This window comes from Montipora foliosa, chromosome 10 (genome assembly GCF_036669935.1).
Source record: "Montipora foliosa isolate CH-2021 chromosome 10, ASM3666993v2, whole genome shotgun sequence".
Lineage (NCBI taxonomy): Eukaryota > Metazoa > Cnidaria > Anthozoa > Scleractinia > Acroporidae > Montipora > Montipora foliosa.
Genome location: NC_090878.1, coordinates 1,871,899 through 1,886,665, shown reverse-complemented (window position 1 = coordinate 1,886,665; position 14,767 = coordinate 1,871,899). Strand labels below are relative to the sequence as shown.

The following is a 14,767-nucleotide window of genomic DNA, read 5'->3' as shown; positions in this document are numbered from 1 at the left end:
AGATGCCATGAACCGGCGATTGTGGGAGGCGCGGCGGCCTCATGGTTAGAGTGCTCGACTCCGGATCGAGTGTTCCGGGTTCGGGGCCTGGCCGGGGACATTGTGTTGTGTTCTTGGGCAAGACACTTTACTCTCACAGTGCCTCTCCCCACCCACGTGTTTAAATGGGTACCAGCAAAATGCTGGGGGTAACCCTGCCATGGACTAGCATCCCATCCAGGGGGGAGTATAAATACTTCTAGTCGCTTTGTGCTACGGAAACCGGAGATAAGCGCCGGCCTGATGAGCCTTCTGGCTCGTAAGCAGTGACTTTACTTTACCTTTATGAACCGGCGATATTGCATGAGTGATTCCCGTCCCGATGAATCTGGAAAGATTCGATGGGCTAAAACAATGAATGAATGAATGAATGAATGAATGAATGAATGGTGTGACGCTCTAACCAACTGAGCTATGAGGCCACTGACGTTGGGAGCTGGTCATTTGTGGGTACAAATGTCCCCGTGATGGGTGAATTAATGAACGAAATGCTATATATATGAAATCCATCAGAAATGGACCAGCTCCCAACGTCAGTGGCTTCATAGCTCAGTTGGTTAGAGCGTCGCACCGGTACTGCGAGGTCACGGGTTCAAACCTCGTTGAAGTCCTGAATTTTTCAGGCTTCTCTAGCCAGTTGCTAAAATTGCGTGCATAACTGCGAGGCAACATAGTTTCACTTAATTTTAATTTTATTATTACAGATCAGGAGATAATCATACTGAATCAGTACGAGTCAGTTCTCCTGTGGCTTTGAACGCGGATTGTTTCCCTATTTTCGCAAATCCCATAATACATTTCATTTTGGGGGGTTATTTGCATTAAAAAAATGGAATTTAAGCGCATTAGATCATTGCGTCATGGCAATGCGCTATAGAAATCAATAAATTATTATTATTGTTATTATGGATATCCAGTTCACTGAAGCATGATATAGTCGCAAGAGTAAATAATAAACACTTAATGACTGATCCTGATCAGTTGATTTTGTTTCCCGAGAATCTCAATGTTTTCCCGAGGCGCAGGCGCGGGAAACATTGAAATTCGAGGGAAACAAAATCAACTGTTTCTCTCGGGACCAGTCATTAAGTTATTTGTTATGTAGCACAAAAAGAAGAAAGTGCAACGGCAACAGCAACGGTGGTCGTTGGTCAACATTCGCGGGTAACAGTGCACTGCACTGCTACCCTCTGACGTCATAAATTTTACACTGTTGCCGCATAGAGACTTTTGGCGGGAAACTGTTTTATTGTTAGATGTCATGTGACCTCGAAGTAACCAATGAGAGCGCGTGCTGTTGGGGAAAAAATTCAGCAATATAACAACTTATATTGTATTTTTTTCATGTAAAGACCCGCCCCGCCCCCCCCCCCCTCAAAAAAAAATTGCATTATGGGATTGGGAAAATAGTCTGTGACCTTTTTACCGACTGAGATATTTTTAGGTTGGTTTTCCCGCAAAACTGGAAAGCTAATCACAAGTCTTACATGAGAAATTATATTACCCATGGGATCGAGAAAGGTCACTCTTGCAAGCCAAATCTTATTTAAAATCTTGTCCAAAAATAGCTTGATCTGATACATAGACCTACGGTTGGAGCAACCTCGTTTCCAGGCTCTCTCTCTTTTCCTCCCTTAACCTCGAGGACAAGGGAGGAAAAAAGAGAGAGCCTGGAAACGAGTTTGCTATTTTTAGATTCATGTCATCCATGTTCAGATGGAACGGTGATTGGTTAAGCAAACAAAAGTAGGCTCGAAAGCTGTTCTTGTTGTAAACGTTCTGAGGTAATGATGAATCGGAGAAGAGATAAGGTGGTGTTTTGAGGCCATAATCACTGTAGAAGAGTTCGCTTCAACTTCTACTTCAATTCTACTTTTATTTATGAGTGATACAGAATAAAATATAATGTTCATACATTTGAACTTCAGAAATTAAAATACAGGAGAGTTGGAGATCATTGCTGTGATCTTTAGATTTCATGTATTTCAATTTCCTCAATTCAAATATCTGAACATTTCTCTGATATATTCTGTATCATCCATTCGTTCACGTCTTTGCCTGCTCGAACACTCACAAGCGACCAGGGACAGGTTTAGTTTTCGAAAGTCACTTCCGCCGAAACTGCAATCAGTCCGCTTGTTTTGAAAGACTGGTCTTTGAACGTGTTTTCAAGGTAACAAAAAGCTAAATGATTGTGGAGTTTGATGGCTGAAAAGCTCCCCATATTTTAACAAACTGAGGAAATCGTGACACCCGAAAAGAGCCCGAAACGTTTCTGGACTGACGTTTCGGACCCGAAAAGTTGTCGGGACTCTCGAGAAACAAGCCCCAGCTTCCAGAGCAAATCGCGCGGTCATGAGTTCGAGTCCCGTTCGTGCTTTGATGTTTTGTTTCACTTTCTTCTATGATCTCCAACTCTCGTGTACTGCTGTTCTACTTTGTAGGCTCGGATTTGTGAACTCCTGAAAGGGTGTATTGAGTACTTATTCAAATGAATGGTTGTTGAGTGAGTTTTCTTTTGCTTTTATGGTAATGGGAGCTGTTTCAACGGATGTTGCGAATCCCAGCCTTGCCTCAACGGAGGCACGTGCCGAGAAACGTGTAATGACATCAAAGAACAGTATAGTTGCGCATGCTCAGAACATTACCATGGGAAAAGATGTGAATTGTTTAATCCGAAGTCTTGTCAATCTATCGCAAGGATTATGCCAGAAGTGGTTTCTGGGATTTATGACCTCGTTATCAGCTACAACATTGAGTTAGCCGATTAGGTCTATGTTTCTAAATTTATCACCCGATCTTCCGGTTTGTAGGTCTACAAGTTCGACCACAGGCAGCCGAAGCTCGATGTACCGAGATTAAGATTCTTTGTGTATTGTTTTAAACAATCTTAAATTTACAATATATAATCTACTAAAATGCTAAAAAAAGATATTCACAATCTTAATCCGTATAAATAATAAAAAAAAAATACTAAAAACTTCACTACAAAAGCATCAAATAAAATGATAATGTAGCATATTTAAATGATATGGAAATACCTGAAACAAAGCGTTTTATGCCAAAGGGTTTGAATTGGGTACAACATTGAGTTAGCCGATATTAGGTCTATGTTTCTAAATTTATCACCCGATCTTCCGGTTTGTAAGTCTACAAGTTCGACCACAGGCAGCCCAAGATTAAGATTCTTTGTGTATTGTATTAAACAATCTTGAATTTACAATATATAATCTACTAAAATGCTAAAAAAAGATATTCACAATCTTAATCCGTATAAATAATAATAAAAAATACTAAAAACTTCACTACAAAAGCATCAAATAAAATGATAATGTAGCATATTTAACAAAGCGTTTTATTCCCAAAGGGTTTGAATTGGGTACAACATCGAGTTAGCCGAAATTAGGTTTATCACCCGATCTTCCGGTTTGTAGGTCTACAAGTTTACCACAGGCAGCCCAAGCTCGGTGTACGATTTATAGACTTTGTATGGGAAAACATACTTTCCCAGACCAAAGTCTCTAAATCGTACACTGAGCTTGGGGTGCCTGTGGTTGAACTGCGCTATCTATCAGCCAATCATAGCTAGACTTTATTCCCTACTTATTCAGAAACCACACAAAATGACACACACAACAAATATTTTCCCGCTGCTTAGAATCTTTGGTCCACCTAGTCAGGTGTCTTGCAATCGCGAATTTCTGGGATAATTTTCCATGAAAATCTTGGAAAGCTGCTTTTGCAGTTATCCTGAACGGACATGCCAAGACGAGGATCAGAAGTCAGTGAAGGTAAGTGATTTTCCGAGAGTTCTGAGGACGCTCTCTATCTACACCGTTCGACTCAGTCTTGCCTCTGAAGCAGAAACTCGATTCACGAAATTAATAGGCCTCAGCACGGTTTTGGAAACCATCTGGACGGGTAGGCAAACGTGTCAATAACAGTGTTTTACGTTTCTATGGGAATCTGCGTTAAAATAACTTGAGAAAACCTTGAATGTTGAAAAATTTGTGAATGGTAAACTTTATATCACCCTGCGAGCAGAGCCTCCATTTGTCTTTTTCTCAAGCAAAAGAAAGGCTCTGCTAGCAGGGTGACTTTATATTAGTTGCTAACCAAAGAATGTTACGGACAAAATTTGAGGATCCAATCTACACTAGAATTTGCCCAGCGAAAATTTAAATTTCCCTTACATTTGTCAGACGCATGTCTGAGTGAGGGTAAATTTTGAAGTAATGGTGTGGCGAAAGCAGCGGGTGGGAGGATGTCCATCTGCAAACTGGGGGAGGGGCTGGGCAGGTCCTTGTGTTGATATTTGAAACATGTAGCCCCTCAGGGTGGTGACAGCGCAGACCGTTGAGTTTGATTGAGTAATAATGAGAGAGGAATTAAACTTCGAAGGCCACAATAAATCAGCAGTCAAAGATCAAACACTAAAAGGACAAGCGGAGGAATTAAACTTTTATCACCACAATACATTGTGGCAGTCAAAGATCAAGCACTAAAATAACAATCAAAGGAATAATTTAACTTCTAAGGCTACAATAAATTCAGCGCCAAATTAACACCAAACACTGGATTAACAATCTGAGAAATTAAAAAAAAAAACTCCTATGGACACAAGAAATTCAGCAGTCAAAGATCAAATACTGAAATAACAATAAGAACTTCCAAGGCCACAAGAGATTCAGCAGTCAAAGTTCAAAGACTAAAATAACAAGCAGAGGGATTAAACTTAAGAGCAGAGGAAGTTAACTTCTAAGGCCACAATAGATCCGTAAGGATCAAAACACTAAAATAACAATCAGAGGAATTAAACTTGTAAGGCTAAAATAAATCAGAACTTTTAAGTTCTGACTTTTAAAAAAGTCAAACACTTAAATAACAATTGGAGAAATTATTATTATTGTTATCATTTTTGTTTTTTTTTTAATGGCGACAATAAATCAGCAGTCAAAGATCGAACCCAAAAGGGGAGAATTAACCTTCTATGGCCACAATACATTGAATGAGCAGTCAAAGATCCAACCTGAACATAGCACCCAAAGGAATTAAACTTGTAAGGCCACAGTAAATTCTGGACTCAGAGGTCAAACACAAATAATCTGAAGAATTATTTTCTTTGGCCACAGCAAATTCAGCAGTAAAAGATCAAAAACTAAATTAACAGGAATGGGATTTAAACGTCTAAGGTCATGATAAATTCTGAAGACAAAGTGCAAACACTTAACTGACAATCGGAGGATTTAATTAAACCACTATCACCACAATAGATTCAGCAGTCAAAGATCAAACGGTTGTCCAGGGTTGTCGTACGTCGGCATTTGGCCATTGGGGAAACGCCTCCTTGTGCTGTTGGTTCGACAAGGATGGGTTGTTCAGACATTTGCAATGTGTGGACCAGGTGATGGTGAGTTCAGGTCCCGATGCCGGTGCTAGATCTTTATTATTTAAGGTTTTCTTGCTAGAGGGTCTTGTTCATGCGATGTCATCGCCGCCATGTTGATGCACGAAAGCAAATCTCTCAGTACAGTGTAGCTTCTTTTGTTCGTCCACCAAAATTCGTACATTTCTCCATTGTTAATGGTGTCTCTAGAGGTTGTGTGAAAAACGTCCTATAGGGAGCGACAGACGACAACATACCGGGTGGATAAGTGTTTGAGTTTTGCATTGGTGGGAAGTCGACCGCCTTGCATAATTTCGTGAAAACTTCATTTGACTTGTTCCGAAACACGCAGAATCGACTCGAGGAACAGGGAAGCGGGAAATCAGTTCAGCTTTGCTGCCATTTTTGGCAGATAGCGAGCATGAAGACGAAGACGAAGAACTTCCGTCGACAGTGAAGTGAGATTTTCCCAATGACGATGGCGAGGGCCTGTGGCCTTCGAATTGCCACGCGGATGCGCCCTAATAAAATTCGTAAACAGTAAAGGTACTCCTTACAGGAAACTAAAGAGCTCACAGAATAACCTCTGAAAATAGGAATTACTCCACGCGACAAAGGCAGAAATGAAATGCAGCGGATTACAGGACATGTAGCTCCAAAGAGGCCACCACGTGATAGGCGCAGGATACGGAGACCGAGGGGTCAGAGGTTATCTCTCGTAAACATTTATAACTTTAATTTTATACTAAAATATCACTGAAAGACCAGGTGAATTTTCTTCGGAATCTGAGCATCAGAGCTGGATGTGTAGGAGACGATAAGTTTGTAGATATCACATATTCTTCGCCGGAGTCTTCACTCGGTAATGGCTACTGGCAAAACATGTTGTTATCTGACATGTGATAGGAATTGTTGTGGATGAAGTGCATTGTATCAGCTATTGGTGTGCATTACATTTTATCTTGATTTAGACCTAATTTGCTTTTCCATGAAATTATAGTATTAAAACGCTGTTGGGAAGCAACCACAAGAAACAAAGATTGGAATGTGAGGGTATAAATACGAAATTACTTACTTGGAAAACATAAGCTAAGAAGACATAAAATGAATGACAAAATGTAAGTTAGATAATGAAATTTATGACACTTTGACGTGTTGTGATGTACTCAACAATACCAGTGATGATCGAGCTTGTGTTGGATATGCATGAGACAGAGTTGGTTATAATCATCTCATATCCACAAGCACGTGAGGAATAATTATTTATTAAAAGTGTGCCCAAAATATAGATAAATCTTTCAGACTTTATTTTGTATTGCTTTACTTGTCAAAATAAAGTTTTCAAGTTGCTACCCTGGAAAAAAGTTATTTTCATTTTCAGCACACAATTCCCCGCTTGATGTGCACTGGGCCGTCTTTGAAACTTCGGCTTTAAGCTCGTCTCGAAGAGTCTTAAGAGTAGAGGACAATTTTTCAACCTTTTTCAACCTTGGAAAACATTTCTTTTTACGAACGTACTGCGACCTTTGCTTTGTCTCCTGCAACTCTCCACCTAAAATCCTGGAAATGGTCCCTCTTAAATCTCCTCTTAAACCCCACTGTGAACGTCCAACCACAGCGACTCTGTCAGACAAGTGTTTTCCAACAATTCAGCACAAATCAAACAATGAACCAAATTGGTTTCATATGAAACCACTTTTTTGGAGTAGAAGTTATCATATCATTGATTTCAGAGGGACCTGGACCGTCTGAGTGAATGATATTGACAAAATGCCTAAAAATATTTCAAAATTTTCGAAATCTGCCCTTTCGCAGCGGAGTTATAGAGGTTTGAATTTGGCCAAAATCCCATACATTTACTGTAATTTAAGCTGTGTTTGCGCCTCGACCAAGATGGCGTCAGAAACCGTGAAAAGGTCTATTTTTAAATTAATGCTCTTTAATGCTAATATTATATATGGAGGAACTCAATTTCTTCATTTCAAGTTTCAAGACAAGAAGATTGATCCTTTGCACATGTGGTCACTCAATCAGTCACAGGCAACCAGAACTTAATTAATTTAACACTGGTGACCCTTAGTGTGGTATGGCATAAGTAAAACTACTGTATGTGTTTGTATTTATAGGAACTGATGATAGTAATAGGGTGTATGGCTTAATCCGAGATCTGTTAGTGGAGGGTAAAGATGCCTGGTTTGTCAATGGGACGGGACGCTATGGTCTCAACTGGTGCAGAGCTCTTGATTGTTATGCAGATTACAAGGCAAGAAAAAAACCCCAATTCAAGAGCAAGAATCTCACCAGACAAAAATTAAGCAATCATCTGAGATCAGCCCTTCTGAATTTTTACAAGAAGGATGGCGCAAAAGAATATATGGAGTCTAAGAAAGTCAACAACAAGAATGAAGTTGTTGAAAGGCAGTTTCAAATGCCTTCCAAGTTGTTTAAATCCTTTTTTGGAAGTACAGTTCCTTCAGATGAAAGCGAGCAACAAGATGAGCAGGAGATAAACAGTATCACATCTGAGGTTAGTCAATGTGAGGGGCAATGATTCCTCTTTATGTTTGGCTGGAGTATTGTAATGAAACTATCAACCATCACTGGTTGACAGCAGTTTCACTTGTATAGAGTCAGTATTTTACCCTCTATGAACTTGCAAAATCTAAACCTTGGCTGATAAAGGACAAGTTGGAATTTCTTTTTTTTTCCATTCTGCAAGGAATTTGCAAAGTTTGAAGGTTCACCTCCCTAATTAATTCAAAGCTGCCTTTATTAGACAAAGGTATCAAAGCTGCATGTATAAAAAAACCCAGTGAATAGTTGGAGAAGTTGTTTGCATTCCACCTGGCAATTAAGGGTACTTGAATATTGAGAGCATAACCTTTGCTCCAATTTCCTATTAAAATGTCTACAGGTATCATTATTAGGTCTTGATTGGTTTTATTTTTTAAGGATGAAATAGATCACAACTCAAGTGATCATGGATTTGATGAAACTATGGATCAGTCTTGTGTTGGTAAGGATGATGTTCTCAGTTTTATTGAAACTGTCTTAATACAGTACCGCCTGGAAGTATTGACCCCTCGGCCTGGAAGTATTGACCCCTCGGGACGAGGCATTACCTCGTCTTTGCCGCGGGTAGTGGTCGTGCGCCACTGAGGTATGCAAATTTTTTTCCCTCGGTAAAACCGAGGTGCAATTTGCCGCGGAGAGAAAAGACGAGGCTTGCCGCGCGAAAGAACACTGATCTGCTGCACGTGTGAAATAAGTAGAAGACTGTCAAATTTTAAATCTCATGGTGTGAAGAATCGATTCTTAAAGCAAGAAATCGTAATCAAAACGAGGAAAGTGCGCGTCAAAGTTCAATCTTAATTGATACATTCTTCCAAGTCATCGGACCCTCTGTCGGTACTATTTTGAGACTTGACGTACCAACGAATAATTTAAGAATGGTTTCTTTTTTCATCTCTTTCATCAGCAATAAATTGTTATGTGTAACCATAGCAATTGCAGCATGTTGACAGCGCATGGAAAACAAATCTAGGAATAGACTGTGATTAGTGGAGAAATGAAGTATCTAAATTATCTGAACGCTCATCGTTTGCATACGAATTATAAAAACGCAAAAACCAGCAAGCGAAACAAAAGAACGACATAATTCTTAACTTGACATAGTCTGATGTTCGAACCATCTGTGCGCACGTTGCGCTTTCACGAGTAACTCTGTTGGCAGCCTGCTGTCACTCGTGATGAATTTGCATAAGCCACGCCAATGATCAAATGTTAACCAGAGCGCGGAAAACAATCTTTTCAGTTGAGGTGAAATAATTTTCTACTAGTTCATGGGTTTGGTTTCCTTGGAATGTTTTTCTTTTTGTAATTTGTTACTTGAAAACAACTTGGAAAGTAATACCGCAGTAGTAAACCGTAAGAATAGTATTTACTTAAAAGTCTTACTTTTGAACCACAAACGGTTGGTCATGCAAGGTTTTCGAGGATATGTTGAATGTGCTTTGTATTAAAATTCTCCGTGACCAGCAACCCGATATTTCAGTCAATTTAAAGTGAATCTGCAATAATAACGTTTTGGACAGTGATTTGTGACACTATCTAGCTTGAGAAGTTTTATGCCTTTCAACACGGGTTTTGCAAGAGCGGGGCACCCAGACCCTGGACAGTTTTGTATATATATTGTCAAAACCCAGTTGTGGGCCACCGTACTCTCCGGCTGCAGGATATCGAGATAATAAATGAATGTTCCGAGCGCTGAGCTGCAAAAAAAAGCGGACACATTCTCCCATAAACTGAAATGAATAAAACTTTAAAATGTGATGACGGCAAAGTCCACGCAAGCGGGAAAAGCGTCCACGAAATCGACTTGTTGGACCTTCGAATGAGCAGTCCACAAGAAGTCTTCGAAATAATCACTGCAATCAAAATATGTCACAAAGAAGGTTTCAAATGTGGTCGGAAGATTCTGGCTACGGATATTCTATTTGCAAGTTAAAGGAAAGTAAGGCAACCAAGGTCCATGACGATCGGCTATGATCCTCGATCTATGTTCGCAATTTTCGACCGAAACTTGTTCAGTTCCTGTTCTTCGGTGGGATTTCAAAATTATAATCTGGCTTATCGAAACACAAAGTCCAAGGAAACCATTTACAACTCTAAAGCGGAATTTTAATTGCCGAGGGTTTACCTCGGTTGGCTTTTCCGCGGCAACTTTGGAGCCTAGCCGTAAATTTCCCTCAGCAGAAATGCGGCCTACTGCGGGAATACCGAGGGAAAGTCGCGACAGGGTGATGCGGCAATGACGTGGTAAAGGGGTCAATACTTCCAGGCGGTACTGTAGTTCCATCAAATACGTTATATAATTGTCAATTGGGCTCTACTGAAGGCGTGCTTCGCTCATTCCTGGATCTTGAGACTTGCATGGTATTATATCCAGTTAACCCATTCACACCTCAAACAAACAAAATGCCAAAAAAAAAACCCTGTAATTTCTGTCTTCTGTTTTCAAACCAAAACATTCTGGCCAAATGAAAATGCCAAAACAGAACTGCCCTAAAACTAAGAAATGCTAACTTTATAACAAGCAGGTGACGAAAAAACTAGCTGATCTGCATATATAACGAGGCAAAGACGCAAAAGCAGGATTATACAAAGGAATCTATGGCTAGAAATACAATGAGCTCGTAGGTGTTAAGGAGCGCTAGGGCTGACAAAGCGAAATATGTGAAAATGAAATGATACAAAGCTGCTTACAAAAAATTGAAACTATTCCTTCTGTTCAATGAAATAGATTTCCAATCAACTCCCAATTCAAGTGATCATGGATTTGATGAAACTATGGATCAGTCTTGTGTTGGTAAGGATGATGTTCTTAGTTTTATTGAAACTGTCTTAATAGTTCCATCAAATATGTTGTATAATTGTCAATTGGGTTCCACTGAAGGCGTGCTTCGCTCATTCCTGGATCTTGAGACTTGCATGGTATTATATCCAGTTAACCCATTCACACCTCAAACAAACAAAATGCCAAAAAAAAAACCCTGTAATTTCTGTCTTCTGTTTTCAAACCAAAACATTCTGGCCAAATGAAAATGCCAAAACAGAACTGCCCTAAAACTAAGAAATGCTAACTTTATAACAAGCAGGTGACGAAAAAACTAGCTGATCTGCATATATAACGAGGCAAAGACGCAAAAGCAGGATTATACAAAGGAATCTATGGCTAGAAATCAAAATTAATGAGCTCGTAGGTGTTAAGGAGCGCTAGGGCTGACAAAGCGAAATATGGGAAAATGAAATGACACAAAGCTGCTTACAAAAAATTGAAACTATTCCTTCTGTTCAATGACAGAGATGTCCATTCAACTCACAACTCAAGTGATTATGGATTTGATGAAACTATGGATCAGTCTTGTGTTGGTAAGGATGATGTTCTCAGTTTTATTGAAACTGTCTTAATAGTTCATCAAATATGTTATGTAATTGTCAATTGGGTTCCACTGAAGGCATGCTTGGCTCATTCCTGGATCTCGAGACTTACATGGTATTATATATATCCAGTTAAACCCATTCACACATCAAACGTCCTATGACACCCCCCATTGATGAGTAAATTCATCTGGTGTTAGACAGTAAAATCTATTAAGTGTCCCTCTCAGGGGTCAATGGGTTAAGCAATTAGGTAATTGAACAACTCATATGGTCCTTGCCCTCAGTGGTTCTTCAAACGGAGGTACTGTAAGCATGACTGTCAAAGCCTATTGCAGTACCTTGCAGACAGTGCCACCCTCTCTTGGGAATAACCGGGGCTTGGCCTGAAACAGTAAGCATAAGTACAAAGCAACCTGTTGACAGTTTTTTGTACTATACATGTAAGTGTAAAAATACTACCGAAATCACTAAACTCTTTGCACCCCGAAAAGAAACGATTAATTGCATTTGAATTTTTGACTTGCTAATTAACATAACCAATTGGAGTGCCCCGGTTTGTGATGTGTCTTTCTTTATGTGAGTGAGGCCGTGGGAAAATAAACAAACAGACCACAGCTTGAGATGAATGTGTACAAAGAACTTTCCACCGTTTGGAGATGATATGAGGTCCCTGATGGTTGAGTGGAGTGGAGATGTTTCAACAGAGTTCTACCTGGGACATAGGATTAGTTAACGTACAAAATGAGTGGTCTTACACTCTATATATGGAAGACGTGTTGTCAAACAACCGGAAATTACTTCCATCGTCATACAGCTAAGGTCAATCGAAAAAGCTGGAAGAACCAGAAATAGATTTGGTGCCATTGCTGATAAAAAGAGGTCCGCAATGCATACTTGGGGTGTTATGCTGAGTTAGCTCCATTAGGCCCTTATAAAATTTGGTACTGCGGTGTCACTTTTACCATGCGTGATTGATTGAAAATTTGTCATAACAGTGCAGCACTAAAATGGGTTCCTTATAAGTATGCTTCAAATGTCAGGACCTGTTCAGAATTTTACAGCGATGACTGGCCACTAATCTTTCTCTTATTGCCATTTGCACAGTTTAGACAACTTTTCCTGCACACTACATCATCTCTATCAGCTATTTACTAGTAACAGAAACACTAAGAATGGCTAAGAAACAAGCATGGCACTGTCATACATTCATATGACCCCGTAAATGAACAAGATCGAATGCTGAAATACAACTAGAATTCCAAGATGAATCATCAGTAGATGAGGTGTTCAATGAACAAGTACCCTCAGAGCTTGCTGCAAATTCCCAAACTACTGAAAATCATGGTCCATCAGCAATAACAATGTATAATCAGGCAACAGAAATGTCTGATGATCAGTTACGTCAATCAGTTAGATCATTAAATAAAATGCAATGCAAAGCTTTCAAAAGGACCCGTGATTTGATACACTAGAAATACCATATTTACCTGTGTCTAAGTGGACCTTTTATGGCCTCAAAAGAAGCTCCAAAAATCGCCCTTGACTTATACACGGGTCAAAGATTTTGAGCCAATTTCCAGCTAAGTAATTTATTTCAAAATTAGCAGAATAATGTTGTCTTTAATTGGGCATAACGAGAAATAGTATGCGTTGGACAAAAGCTGACAAACAAAAGACTTCAAAATGAATGACAAAACTGACTCCAAAACGAATTGTAAGCAGTTTCACAGGTTGAAATGAAAAAGGATTTTGTCCAACCCACTAGATGTTGAAGATACTCACAAGCACAATATGAAATAGACACTGGAAATTTTTCGTTTTCCAAAGGCGGAAAGCTCTACAAAGGCATTTCTGTTTCTTCAAATAAAAACCTTGGATCGTTCAACGGCTGAGTAACCTGGCGCAATACCTAGTGTTGCATGCAAGCATCGTCAATTGTGTTGCGTGGAAAAGGGCGGGTGGTAACGAATGTTTTTTATTCTTTATTACAAACATGGCATGACTTAAAATTCTTTTGCAAACTTCGTATTGTTTGGTTTCGAGTTTTGTTTTGGCATGATTTGAGAAATGATAAGTCAAGGACCAATGTAAACCCTTGAAACATTTGCATATACGTTTGTAAGTTATTTGCAAAGATTGACCCCCTGGCTTCATGTGATTGTTTTGTCTATCCTCTAACGACTTTATCCTTGAACAACGAAAACAGATTAGTTTGAGGTTTACATGTTCAATTTTCTGAGAACTTTTTCGCAAATCAACGGACCAAAATGCCCGCAATTAAAAAACAGATGCCTGAACCACAAAAAACTATGTACAGCGCCTGAGGCCCTGAGTTTTTTTGTGTCTACACATTTCCAGAAATCGATAGATGTACAAGATTAGTGTGCCATGAACATTAACAAAAGAAGAAAATAAGAAATTGCTTTTGTTTGCCATCAAAAATGGGGGTCGACTTATACACGGGTAACTACCGGTATATTATCCCGCATGTTACCACGTTTTAATTAACCCTTTCACTACAGGAGCAGGCCCAACAGCGGCCAAACCGAAATAGCTTTGAGTTCCTAAAGCGGGCTTAAGTGGCCAAGGAGAGCATGATTATTTTTGCTTTGTCCCTCCCGGCCCCGAGATAGTTTATTGTCCGCATTGTTCTCCTTTGGTTAAAGGACATCATTATTGACCAATCAAATCCACACAACTGCGCATATAAATTTTTGTTAACCTAGGTTGTGGGGAGCAGCCAAATCTTGATCATGCTTCGGCTTGAGCGAGAAATGGCTCTCGGGTACCTGTCTGATTGTAAGGCGCTGCAGGAATTTCACGACTATTTTTGGTTAGTTCTGATTGAAGAAGAAAAGAAATGCAGCAGATTTCGATGGGTCAGATATTGATGTTCAGGAATTGGATAGTGGATATACAGGAAGATGAAACTGAAAGCGAAAAGCGACAACGACTCGAATGCGAGTGACACTATCGAGTGGTTCAAGAATGAAAAAACTCGAGGATTTTTTTGATATCGAAGAGTTTAGCGGCCAACAAGCCATAAAATTTAACGTTCTTGAAAACGTGTCTCATACGATTTCTTGAGTCAACTCTTTGAACAATGCTCGGTTGTTAAACGAATGTTTTTTGATGGCTTTCTACAAACCTGGCTGACTTAAATTCTTTTGCAAACTTCGTATTGTTTGGTTTATGAGTTTATGCTTTTGTCATGATTTGAGAACCTTTAATAAGTCAAGGGACAATTAAACCTTGAAAATTTGCATATCGTTTGCAAGTTATTTCAAAGATGACCCTTGGCTTCCTGTGATGTTGTGTCTTATCCTCTAAAGCCCTTTATCCTTGAAACAACGATACAGATTAGTTTGAGGTTACAGTTCAATTTTCTTGGAACTTTTT

General features: G+C 39.4%; 1 non-coding gene across 1 annotated transcript; it reads left to right on the top strand.

Annotated features, from left to right (window-relative positions):
- The first annotated feature begins 577 nt into the window (after positions 1-577).
- On the top strand, positions 578-650 carry Trnat-ggu (transfer RNA threonine (anticodon GGU)). The gene has a single exon. It is a non-coding gene; the product is annotated as a tRNA-Thr (tRNA).
- The last annotated feature ends 14,117 nt before the right edge of the window (positions 651-14,767 follow it).